Raw genomic sequence first — 14,035 nt, forward strand, 5'->3', positions numbered from 1 at the left:
TTCTTTGTTGATTTACAGATTTTTTCCCTATATATTCTAATATATTTTCTATATATTCTGAATACTAATGTCTACTTTGTAGACATCCTCTAGTGTGTTTCTGGTCTTCTGATATTTTAAAAAAATTGTTTTTGACAACTTTAATTGGGCAGAATTAGTAATTATGATGTAGCCAAATTTATCCATTTTTTTCTTAATGGCTTTCCTTCATGATATAATGAAGACATTCTCCTGTATTTTCTTGTAGGAGTTAAAGCGCTATTCTTTAGGTTTGGATTTTTAATCTAGCGGGATTTTATTTGGCTATGCTGTGAAGTAGAGATAGGATTTTGTTTTTTCCCTATGGGAAATTACTGGTAGCAACATAATTCATTGAACAATCAAGTCTTTGTTTCATTCCTTTATGTACCAAGTTCTCATATAGGGATATATATTTATTCTCTTGTGTTCCAGTGTTATCTATGTTTATTCTACATAAATATAACATCATTTAAATTGTAGCTTTAAAATATGTGGATATCTAGTAGTACATTCTGCCTGTTTGAGTTTTTCTAAATATCTTAGCTGTTCTTGCATGGTATGTATCCATATAAAGTTTAGAATAAGTTTTCCAGGTTCCAAGAAACATTTTGTTAGGATTTTGTGTGGGAGTGTATCGGACTGACTAAACTGATTACTTTTATAGAGAAGTGTTCATTGTGTACTGTTTGAGTCTCTTGGCTGCTAAAACAAATACCATACAATGGGTTGGCTTAACAACAGGAATTTATTGGCTCACTGTTACAGAGGGGGCAGTATCTTTTGGTCAACCAGCAATTTTGGGGGTTCCTTTGATTTTCTGTCACGTGTTAATGTACATGGCCATGTCTTCTTCTTATGGTTTGTTGAATTCTAGCTTCTGGCCGTTTGCCATGGCTTCTCTCTCTCTTTGTCCAATTTCCTTTGCTTATCAGGACCACAGATATATTGTATTAAAGCCCACCCTCATTCAGTTTGGGCACACTTTAACTAAAAACATCTTCAAACGTCCTATTTACAAATGGTTCATATCCACAGGACCAGGGGTTGGCACCAGTACATGCCTTTTGTGGGGAATGTGATTCAGTCTCCAAAATATATATTGAAATTTGTCTTCCATAAACATTTTTTATTACTTCATCAGGTATATTTTTAAAAATTATAATTGATGATGTACCGTTCAGGTTTTGACAGTTGTATAGAGTCATGTATCAGCCACTTCAGTACCATACAGAACAATTTCTTCATCATAAAAGTTTCCCTGTACATCTCCATTGTTGTTAAACACATCCACTCAAACTCTGGTATCCACTACTCTATTGTCTGTGTTTTGTCTTTTCCAGAATGTCATATTAATGGAATCATACAGTATGTAGCCTTCTATGCTTTTTTCACTTAGTATATGCGTTTAAGATTCATACATGTAGTTACGTGAGTGAATACCTTGTTTCTATGTATTGCTGAATAGTATCACATGTTATGGATGTACCACAATTTGTTTATTCTCCTGTTGAAGGATATCTTGGTTGCTTCTAGTTTTTAGAGATTTTGAATACAGCTGAAGTAAATGTTAGTTATCTGATGCTTTCAGGCAGACTCATTTATTTTCTAGGTGAGAAATGGCAAGATCACATTGCAGAAGGGTGGGCATAGGAAGGGATTATTTATTCAGGATCATTTTTTTAATGATCTTTCAGAAATGCCTTTGGGTCAGGTGCTGTGCTCAGTATAGTGATGGAAGATAAACAGCTCATTTCCATTCTGGAACAGGAGAGGTAAAACAAATAATTAAATACATTTTTTTCAGGTGATGATAAGTGTTGTGAAGAAAAATAAAGAAGATAAGAGAATTAAGAGTGAAGGGAAAGTGACCTTGGTAAAATGAAGCATAGGACTCAGGAGGGCTCATCCTTCCCCAGAAACACTGATAAAACTGACAAAACTGTCAGAACTCTGAAAGATAGAGAAAGTTTTATGGCAATCAAGCAAAGGTTCAACCAGAGAGAAGGCAAATGAACATGGTAGGCAAGCTTTGTGACATTTTAACTTGTCTTTCCTCCACATCCCTCCCAGGCCCACCAGCAGTCTTTACATGGTATCCCATATCCCTGATATGGGTTCCTGGTTTCAGAGAAGACCTTGTCTCCAGAGAATTCTGTTTGACTCTTTTGACCTGTGTAGGGATTCCCTAAAGAACTGAAGCAAGGGGGCTTCCCTTTGTTTTGCCTGGTACAAAAGATAATGGATGAGGTAAATAATAGACCACCAAGAGAAAACCTGGGAGACAAAGCTAGTGAGTGAGATACATTAGGGAATAAGGACTTTGAAAAGTGCCCCTGGTGAACATAGGAAGCCATATGTGTGCCCAACTCAGAATGTATACTTAGAAGTGCCTGAGATGACCCTAAGCTTTCACCTCTGGTTTATCTCGAGGCTCAGTAGAAACAGAAAGTGAAGAGTAAGTCTGAATTGTAAGTGGCCTGGATAAGTGTTGAGGGTGTTCCCCAACACAGAGCCAATCTGCAAAGATCATGAGGGTATTTTAAAATTTGTCTTTCCCTATTATTTGGGCACTAGGCATTTAAGGAAATTTTTGTCAAATCACCAGCTGATCACTAAAGCTAAAGGAACAAAGATTTCAGAGATCACACACAATGAACAATATGGTCTTTACAAAAATAGTTTAGAAAAGTCACTGAAGAATCCAAAAAGTACAGCCCACTGCAAGCAACAATGAAAAAACCTGGAGAGATGGAAGAATCTGATTTCCAGAGTTATTACATTATAATATTCAAATGCCCAGTTTTCAACAAAAGATTACAGGGCATGTAAGGAAACAAAAAGTATGGCCTATTCACAGGAAAAAAAAAAAAAAAGAATAACAGAAACAGTCCCTTATGAAGCATAGACATTGAACTTAGACATAGTACACTGGACTTAGTAGACATAGATTTTGTGTCAGCTCTCCTAAATAAAGAGAGCTAATGGAGGTTGTGAACAGAGAGCTGATGAAAAGCAGGAGAATAATGTCTCAACAAGTAGACAATATCAATAAAGAGATAAAAATTATGAAAAGGACTAAAGTAGAAACTCTGGAGCTGAAAGGTATAACTTAAATGAAAATTTCACTAGATGGCCTTAACAGCAGATTTGAGTAGGCAGAAGAAAGAATCCATAGAAAGAAAAAATTAAAAAAGAATGAACAAAAATGAATACAACGTACGTGACCTGTGAGACACGTTAAGCATATCAGCTGTGGTAAATTTAATAATGTTCCCCTATTTAGATATGTTCTTGATATTAATTTGCATTCCCATAGGTATGTGCATCTGTTGTAAATAGGGTCTCTTTAAAATGTTATTTTTATTTAAGCTGTTGCCCAATTGATTATTAGGGTAGATCTTAACCTGGATTAGTGGATGATTTATAAAGAGAAAGCCATGGGGACGAGTTGGAAGCCTGAAGGCACTGGACCCCTGAAAAAAAAGAAGACAATGTTGACATGTGATGGAAAAGCCATGGAAACCAAGGATTGCTGGCCAGCCAGAATGCTACCGACCAGAGGAGGAAGCAAGCCAGCTTTGTAGCATTTGGAACCTAAAGCAAATAAATTCCTGTTTTTTAAGCCAAAACTAGTCTGTGGTATTTGTGATCACAGCCTAGCAAAACTAAGACAGTTTTTGGTACCATAAAATGGAGTGCTCCTATTACAAATACTAAAAAAATATGGAAATGACCTTGAAATTGGGTAGCAGGTAGAGACTGAAAGTATTTTGAGATGCTTGATAAAAAAAAAAACCTAGATTGCCTTCACAAGATTGTTAGTAGAAATATGAATGTTAAAGATGCTGCCACTGAGACTTTAGAAGGAAATGATGAGTGTGTTATTGGAAACTGCAGGAAAGGTGACCCTTGTTGGAAAGTGACAGAGAACTGGGCATAATTTTGTTCTGATGTTGGATGGAAGACAGAACTTGCAAATGATGAACTTGGATATTTAGCTGAGGAGATTCCCAAGCTCAGTGTGGAAGATGCAGCCTGGTTTCCCCTGGCAGCTTACATAAAATGCAAAAGGAAGGAATAGGCTGAGAACTGAACCTTAACCAGAAAGAAACCAGCAATTGATGATTTGGAAAAAATCTCGGTTTATCCAGATAGCATACTCTGAGACTAGGGCCAAAAGTGGCTGAATCAAGGCCCCTACCCCCCCAACCCCCTGAGCTATCGGGAGGTGAATTCCCAGGGAAAGGGGCTCCTTGTGAGGTTGTAGCTAAAAAACCCTTTGCTAAAGAAGGTGTGTATGAACAAGGATTCAGTGAGCCATTTCAGAGGAGGTCAGGGTTGGAAAAACAATTATCCAGGAAGACTGTAGAAAGTCCTTACGTTTCCTAGTTTGGAACCCCTTGAAAGCAGACAGAGCTGACGGGTTTTATGAAATTTGCATGAACAGAAACACTGCCAGCTTGTACTGAAATCAGGACAGTGAAATTATACATTGAATTAAGAATGACTTCAAGGGCAGAACCATGGAAGCAGAGGTCTGGAACAAAAAGATCTCTTCTGGTCAAGAGAGAGGGACCACCCATGCATAAGTAAGGGGCAGGTCTACCCCTGCACTTGGAAGTGAAAAGCCTTCTGCCCTGATGTTCAGGGTGAGTTTGGCAACCACTCCAAAGATCAGAGGGAGTGAGGTGTGGGCCCAGCTGTTTGGAGGAGGTTTGACTGCCGTCCCAGTGCTTAGAGAGGGTGGGGCCTATACCCCTGTTTTGGGGCAGAGTGGGCTGCCACTCTTGTGCAGGGAGGGCTCATCATTGATGGAGAGCATGGCCGCTGTGAGTGCTTGGAAAGGGTGGGATTGATGCTCCAGAAAGTCTGGAGGACAAAGCACTAAGGTGAAGATGGCTCTTACATCTTAAGATTTAATGGAGTTTTCCTTTTGGGATTTTGGACTTGCTTGGGGACTGTGACCCCCTCTTTCCTTCCAAATTCTCCCTTCTGGAATGGGAGTGTCTGTCTTATTCTTGTCCCACCACTGTATTTTGGAAGTGGATAGCTTGTTTTCTAGGTTTCACAGGTCCACAGACAGAGAGGAATTTTGCCTGCAAGGCCATGCCCATAACTGATTTTGATGAGACTTTAGACTTACCATTGCTGCTTAAATAGCTTAAGGCTTTTTGAGTGTTGTGATGGGGTTAATGTATTTTGCATGTGGGAAGAACATACCTCTTGGGGGTCCAGAGGGTAGACTGTGGTATATTGAATTATGCACTCCATTTTAGCCATGTTCTTACTCTTAATTCACATCCCTGTGCATGTGTGAATCCATTGTTAACAGGACCTCTTGAAAATATTATTTTTAGTTTAGGTGCTGCCCAACTGAATGAGTGGGTCTTAATTCAGGATACTGGAGGCCTTTTAAAGAGAAAAGGCTATGACTATGGGGAGGAATCCCAAAGTCAACAGAACCCAGAAAAGAAATGAGAGGACACTGCCATGTGATGGGAAAGCCAAAGAACCCAAGGGTTGCCAGCAAGCCAGAACACTACTGACCATAGGAAAAAGTAAGCCTTCTAGACTTTGAAACTGTGAGCCAATAAATGCCTGTTGTTTCAGCCCAAACTAGTTTGTGGTATTCATGATTTCAGCTTAGCAAAATTAAGACACCAACATCTGCATAATTGGAGTCACAGAAAGCGAGCAGAGATAGAAAGGGGCAGAAATAGTATTTAAAGAATAAGCCCCAAACTTCTTAAATTTGATGAAAGACAGGAATCTATATGTCAGAGAAGCTAAACAGACTCCAAGTAGGATAAACTCAAAGACATCCATGCCGAGAAAGATTATAATCAAAGCATTAAAAGCCAAAAACATAAATATCATCTTGAAGGCAGCTCAAGAAAAGTGTCACAGTGGATCGGCAATAATATTAATAGCTGATTTCTCATCAGAAACTTTGGAGGCCTACAGGAGAACATATTTAAAGTGCAGAAGGAATGAAACTGTCAACAAAGAATTCTATATCCAGCACAGCAGTTCTTCAAAGATGAAGGAGAAATTAAGACATGCCCACATACACAAAAACTGAAAAAATTTGTTGTTAGTACCTTCCCTATAAAAAGTGCTAAAGGGAGTCCTTCAGGATGAAATGAAAGATCACAATAGACATTAAGTCATATGAATAAATAAAGTACACTGGTAAAGTTAACTACATAGGTAAATAATATAAAAGCCAGTATTAACGTATTTTTGGTTTACACCTCCCCTTTTTTTCCTGTGTGATTTAAAAGACAAGTACTTATAACAGTAATTATAAGTCTATGGTTTGGACACTCAATTTACACATTAAGTTTGTGGAAATAACGTAAAGGGGGGGACATATATATAGGAATAGAGTTTTTGAATACCATAGAAATTAAGTTGGTATTAGTCCAAAATATGTTGTTGTAAGTCTAAGATATTAATACTAATTGTACTCCTTGGGGTAACCATTAAGAAAATAATTTTAGAAGATACAGAAAAGTAAATGAAGAAAGAATCAAAACTGTATAGTTAAAATAAAAAAACAGTAAAGGCGGAATGGAGGCATTGAGGAATAAAGGCAACGACTCAAATAGGTTGAAAGTGATAGAATAGAAAAAAATATTCTGTGCAAATTATAACCAAAAGAAAGCTGGAGTAGCTATAGTAATACCAGACACATAAACTTTAATTGAAAAATTGTTAGTATTGACATAGAAGAGCATTGTATATTGAAAAACAAATGTGTAACAACTTAAAATATTTTCATCTAGCAATGGCATTCTAAAATATATGAAAAAAATTGACAGAATTGAGGGACTAAATATTTCTACAATAATAATTGGAGACTTCATTAACCTACTTCCAGTAATCGTTAGAACTATTAGAATATCAATAAGGAAATAGAGGACTTGAATGACACTATAAACTGACTAGATTCATGAAAACACTCCACACTTTAAAAGACAGAATATACATTCTTAAGTGCACATGGAACATTCTCTAAAGCCATTTGTTAGGCCATAAAGCCAATCTTAGTAAATTTAAAGAGACCGAAACAGGCTCTCTCAGACATAGGAGATTGAACCCCGAAATCGATAGCAAGGAAATCTGGAAGTTTCACAAATATGTGGAAATTAGACTCAATCAATGAATGGATCAAAGAAGAAATCACAAAGGTAATTAGAAAATACTTTGAGATGAATGAAAACATAAATATACCAGAATTTACAGAATGCAATAAAAGCATGGTCCAGAGGGAAATTAATAGCTGTAAATACCTTATTAAAAATGAAGAAAGAGGCTATCCCTCTTGAGGGTTGGTGGCCAAGGGCTTCCTTGTGGGCTGCTGCTGCTGCCACCATTGCCCTGCACCCTAGGCAGTTGGGAGAAAATGGTCGGAGCAGTGCCATCACTGCCGGTGTATGCAGGGCTCTTTTCATCCGTTACTTCGACCACAGGAGACGGAGTGACCCCAATTTTAAGAACAGGCTGCAGGAGTGAAGAAAGAAACAGAAACTTGCCAAGGAGAGAGCTGGACTTTCCAAGTTAACCTGACCTTAAAGATGTGCTGAAGCTGTTCAGAAATTTTTCCTTGAAGAAATACAGCTTGGTAAAGAATTACTAGCTCAAGGGGAATATGAGAAGGGTGTGGACTATTTGCTAAACGGAATTGCTGTGTGTGGACAGCCACAGCAGTTATTGCAAGTATTACAGCAAATCTTCCACCACCAGTGTTCTACATGCTTCTGACTGAGCTCCCAGCAATTAGAGAAATGTAAGTGCTCATAGCTTGGCTGAAGATGATGTGGAATGAAAAACAAATGTCAGCATAATAAAATCTCAATTTAATATATTTTAAAAATTCAGAAGATGAACAGCTCTGGGAGACTAAGGGCAAATGTGTCCATATCATGGACTGTGTACCACACTGAAGTCTACCAAAGTTAATTTTTACTTTGTGTAGACCTATTTGTTTTATTTATTTTTCCCAGTGAAAAGTGTGTTTTGATGAGTATTTTTCATTTTATAAATACACTATGAGTTACTAAAATATGGATTTCATTTCTTCCTAAAATATGCAATTAAAATGTACATACGTGTAACAATACTTAGGTTAAAAATACCCAGTGCTCAGTTTTGAAAGATAAGAGAAAGTATAGGAGAAAGCTGAAGAATGCACATTTTTTAAGGCCAGTACATTTTGCTATGCATCAGAAGATTGTATGAAACCTGATTGTGTTTATCAAATATTTGTGAAACATGCTGCTGTGCTATATTAACAACTTCACCTCTACCTCTTGTATCAGTCTTGAAATACTTTGTTTAAATCAATGGGCTTAGTGAAATGTTTTATTTAGAACAGTGGGTTTAATATGTTCTGGGCATTTATCATCCTGTATTTTAGATATGTAGAGTTGCAAATATCACTAGCTGTGTGAGCTTCACCAATTCATGTCTGCTCACTTTCCTCATTTATAAAATAAGGAAACCAGTCCACTGATTTCTGAGGCATCCTTTCAGCTCCTAATTTATATAGTTCAGCATCTTCAAATCCACTTTCACCTGAGGATTGTCTTTGTTTGACTACCAGGTCTTGCATTGTTTTGTACTCTGAATTTCACATGCTTGCCTGACTTAGTATTTCCAAATCGATCTTTTGTTAATGTCTAACTATTGTGTTGATTTTCACTGATATCATATGGTTCTGTCACAACTCTGTAAATTCATTTGAAGTGTATTGGTAACTGGATGACCTACTTGTAAGAAATGTTTATTTTCCTTTGCGTTTCTCTTTAGTATACTTCTTTAATCCTAATTCAACTTAATTCATTTATCTTGTGGAACACTGAGAGTAAGTAAGGCATAACGTGGCTGAAGACTGAAAAGAATAGAGCTAGTGGGACCTTTTGTTCTCAAATGTTGACATGTTTTCTGCAGTCACAGATTCAATTTCCAGAACTGAGAATAAAGATCCTTGGTATTGTGTGGCTGAAAAAAGAAAACGAAAGATCTCAAATCAGTAACATAACCTTGCACCTTAAAAACTAGCAAAAGAAAAACAAGCCAATCCCAAAGCTAGGAGAAAGAAGCAAATAATAAAGATTTGAGCAGATGATAGAGAATAGAAAACACAATAGAAGAAAAACCAACTAAACCAAAAAGTTGGTTCTTTCAAAAGGTCAACAAAATTGAACTCTTTTAGCTAGACTGACCAAGAAATGATCAGAAATGAAAGTGGGGGCTTTATTACTGACCTTAAGGAAATAAAAAGGACTGTAAGAGAGTGCTCTGAACAGTTGCATGCCAACAAACTAGACAAACTAGATCAAATGGACAAATCCTAGAAACAAACTACAATTACTGACTCAAGAAGAAATAGGACATCTGAATAGATCTATATCAAATAAAGAGATTGAATCAGAAAGAATACATATACAAAAATCCTCAACAAAACACAGGCAAACCGAATCTAAAAAAGTTTATATGCCATAACCAGCTATTGTATGATTTCACTGATACGAGATGTTCCAGTTTGCTAAAGTTATGCAAAATGCCTGAAATGGATTGGCTTTTGTTCTGGTTTGCTAATGCTGCCAGAGTGCAAAACACCAGAGATGGATTGGCTTTTATAAAAGGGGGTTTATTTGGTTACACAGTTACAGTCTTTATGGTAACGCATTAACGATCGGGTACCTTACTAGAGGATGGCCAGTGGTGTCCGGAAAACCTCTGTTAGCTGGGAAGGCATGTGGCCGGCATCTACTCCAAGTTCTGGTTTCAAAATTGCTTTTTCCCAGGACATTCCTCTCTAGGCTTCAGCTTCTCTCCAAAATATCACTCTCAGTTGCTCTTGGGGTGTTTGTCCTCTCTTACTTCTCCGGAGCAAAAGTCTGCTTTCAATGGCCATCTTCAAACTGTCTCTCATCTGTAGCTTCTCTCTCTCAGCTCCTGTGCATTCTTCAAAGTGTCCCTCTTGGCTGTAGCTTCTCTTCAAAATGTCACTCTCAGCTGCACTGAGTTCCTTTTGTTTGTCAACTCATTTATATGGCTCCAGTGATTTAATTTAGACCCACCCTGAATGGGTGGGGTAACACCTCCATGGAAATTATCCAGTCAGAGTCATCACCCACAGTTGGGTGGGGCACATCTCCACAGAAACACTCAAAGAATTATAGTCTAATCTATACTGATACGTCTGCCCATGCAAGATTACATGAAAGATAATGGTGTTTTGGGCGACATACTACATTCAAACTGGCACAGCTTTTATAAAGGGGATTTATTTGATTACAGATTTACAGTTTTAAGGCCATAAAAATGTCCAAACTAAGGCATCAACAAGAGGATACCTTCAGTGAAGAAAGGCTGATGGCATCCAGAACACCTCTGACAGCTGGGAAGGCACATGGCTGATGTCTGCTGGTCCTTTGCTCTCATGTTCTGATTGTAAAATGGTTTTCTCCAAAATGTCTCTGGGCTTCTGTCACTCTTAGCTTCTCTCTCTCAGCTCCTGTGCATCCTTACTTGTTCTCCCAGAGCGTTGCTCTCTAAGCACCAGGGGTCCTCTCTTAGCTTCTCCAAGGAAAATTCTGGGCTTCATCTCTTAGCTCTGCATCTCCAAACATATTTCTGTCTGCATCTCCAAGCTTCTGGGTCTGTGTCGGCTCTTAGGTCTCTTAAGGACTCCAGTAAACTAGTCAAGACCCACCCTCAATGGGTGTGGTCACGCCTCCATGGGAATAGTCTAATCAAAAGGTCTCATCCACAATTGGGTAGGTCACATCTCCATGGAAACAACCTAATCAAAAGATCCTAGCCAAAATAGGTCTGCCCCCACAAGATTGCTTTAAAGAACGTGGTCTTTTATGGGGTACATAACAGTTTCAAACTGACACATGAGATAATCAGAGTAAGCAATTTTATAGAGTCAGAAACTAGAATACAGGGGCCAGGGTAGAGATAGGGAACAGGGAGAATGTTTACTTGGTATAGAATTTCTGTTTGGGGTAATGGAAGTTTTGGTAATGGATGGTGTTAATGGTAGCGCAACATTGCAGATGTAATTAGACCACTGAATTATATATCTGAATATAGTTAAAGGGGGAAGTTCTAGGTTGTGTATATGTTACTAGAATAATGTTTTTAAAAATGACAACCATAGTATTGTACAACATAAACAGTGAACCGTAATGTAATCTATGGACTATCATTAATAGTACAATTATAATATTCTTTTGTTAGTTGTAACAAAGGTAACATACATATGAAAAATGTTAATGAAAGGGGTATGTGGAACTCTGTATTTTCTGCATGATTTTCTGTAAATCTACAACTTCTCCAATAAAAGGAAAAAGAAGAAGAAAAATAATGACATATCACTCCACATCCTCTAAAATGGCCATATTAACAAAAATGACAAAAAAAGGAAAAGTACAGGTGTTGGTAAGGATCTGGAGAAATTGGAACCCTTGTACATTGCTCATGCTAATGTAAAATGATGTGCTTTCTGTGGAAAACTATTTGGTGGTTCCTCAAAAAGAGTAACATAGAATTAGTGTATGACCTAACAATTCCATTTCTAGGTATGTATCTAAAATTGAAAACATTTAAAAAAGTTGTATGTGAATATTCATAGCAGTGCTATTCACGTAAGTCAAAAGGTAGAGAGAGCCCAAATATCTATCCACTGATGGATGTGTTATGTCAGTATTATGAAATAATACTCAGCCACCAAAAAGAATTTAGTGGAGAGGTGGGGCAAGATAGCAGCATAGAGAGGAGTGGAAGCTAAGTAGTCCCCCTGGAAAAACTACAAAAAACCAGAAACAACTAGTAAATAATCCAGAATAACTGCAGGGGGACAAACGAGACCATCCACTCACTATACACCAACCTGAATTGGGAGGAATGCCCAAAGAACACAGCATAAAATCTGTAAGTAAAACCTGCGGATCCAAGTCGTGAGACCCCCTCCTCCATAGCCCAAGCTGCAAAGCCTCGTGGTGCCAGAGAGAAGCTCTCTCCCAGCAAGCGAATATAGCTCAGCTGAGCTCCAACTGGGATTTTAAGTAGCGAGTGTGAACTGCTCACTACAGGTACGCATCCCCAAAAAACAGACAGAGGCTTTGGGTGACGACTGACCTGGGAGAGCCGGAGGGTCGCCTTGGACTGGGTCTGAAGGGGACTATCTGTTTCTTTTTCGGCTCAGTGGAGAAAGTCCTAGTCATTTTCAGTTTCCAGGGCTGTGAAGCGGAGAAGGGTGGAGACAGCACAAGCACAGAGAGAGACCATTGAAATGCTAATGACCTCCACCTGGGGGGTCTATCTTCTCTAGGAGGAAAGGGGTGGGGCACTTTCCATTCAGAACCAGACCCCAGAGCCTGGGGGAACACAGCCATACCTCCTCACACCAGTCAAGAATTATAGGCTAACAGGCATCACCTGCTGGGCAGAAAAGCACAGTGACCTGAGGCATCAAAGGGTGGAGCAATTTTCTAAGACACAACCGCAGGGAAACCAGATACTGAATATTTCCTCCCTCTGGTACCTGAGCCTGTTCTGGTCTGGGAAAACCTGATTTGGATAGCCAAGGAAACCATGCCTAGACAACAGAAAATTACAACCTACACTAAGAAAAACAAAGTTATGGCCCAGTCAAAGGAACAAACGTATACTTCAACTGAGATACAGGAATTTAAACAATTAATGCTAAATCATATCAAAAAGTTTAGAGAAGATATTGCAAAAGAGATAGAGGCTGTAAAGGAAACACTGGCAATATATACGGCAGAAATCGAAAGTTCAAAAAAACAACTAGTAGAATCTATGGAAATGAAAGGCACAACACAAGAATTGAAACACACAGTGGAAACATACAACAGCATATCTCAAGAGGCAGAAGAAAACACTCAAGAACTGGAGAACAAAACACCTGAAAGCCTACACGCAAAGGAGCAGTTGGAGAAAAGAATGAAAAAATATGAGCAACGTCTCCGGGAACTCAAGGATGAAACAAAGTACAATAATGTACGTATCATTGGTGTCCCAGAAGGAGAAGAGAAGGGAAAAGGGGCAGAAGCAATAATAGAGGAAATAATTAATGAAAATTTCCTATCTCTTACGAAAGACATAAAATTACAGATCCAAGAAGCGCAGTGTACTCCAAACAGAAGAGATATGAATAGGCCTACACCAAGACACTTAATAATCAGATTATCAAATGTCAAAGACAAAGAAAGAATCCTGAAAGCAGCAACAGAAAAGCGATCCATTACATACAAAGGAAACTTAATAAGATTATGTGCAGATCTCTCAGCAGAAACCATGGAGGCAAGAAGGAAGTGGTGTGATATATTTAAGATACTGAAAGAGAAAAACCACCAACCAAGAATCCTATATCCAGCAAAGCTGCCCTTCAAGTATGAGGGAGAGCTCAAAATATTTTCTGACAAACAGACAATGAGAGACTTTGTGAACAAGACACCTGCCCTACAGGAAATACTAAAGGGAGCACTACAGTGTGATAGAAGACAGGAGTGCGTGGTTTGGAACACAATTTTGGGAGATGGTAGCACAACAATGTAAGTACACTGAACAAAGGTAACTATGAATACGGTTGAGAGAGGAAGATGGGGATCATGTGAGACACCACAGGAAAGGAGGAAAGATAAAGACTGGGACTGTGTAACTTTGTGAAATCTAGAGTATTCAACAATTGTGATAAAATGTAGAAATATGTTCTTTTACGAGGGAGAACAAGCAAATGTCAACCTTGCAAGGTGTTAAAAATGGGGAGGCATTTGGGGAGGGATGCAATCAGCATAAACTAGAGACTGTAAGTATAGAATCATTGTATTATGCTTCCTTTAATGTAACAAAGGTGATATACCAAGGTGAATGCAGATAAGAGGGGGGGGGATAGGGGAGGCATGTTAGACACTTGACATTGGTGGTATTGTCTGATTCTTTATTCTACTTTGATTTAAGGTTATTTTTC

The 14,035-nt window shown here is 38.3% G+C and overlaps 1 protein-coding gene and 1 pseudogene across 1 annotated transcript in view; both read left to right on the forward strand.

Moving 5' to 3' along the window:
* Positions 1-14,035, forward strand: part of UGGT2 (UDP-glucose glycoprotein glucosyltransferase 2) — a 319,097-nt gene that overhangs the window by 75,228 nt on the left and 229,834 nt on the right. The gene's annotated exons all lie outside the window — the stretch shown is intronic.
* On the forward strand, positions 7,327-7,852 carry LOC119507427 (annotated as a pseudogene).

Source organism: Choloepus didactylus, chromosome 12, assembly GCF_015220235.1.
Source record: "Choloepus didactylus isolate mChoDid1 chromosome 12, mChoDid1.pri, whole genome shotgun sequence".
In the NCBI taxonomy this organism is placed as follows: domain Eukaryota; kingdom Metazoa; phylum Chordata; class Mammalia; order Pilosa; family Megalonychidae; genus Choloepus; species Choloepus didactylus.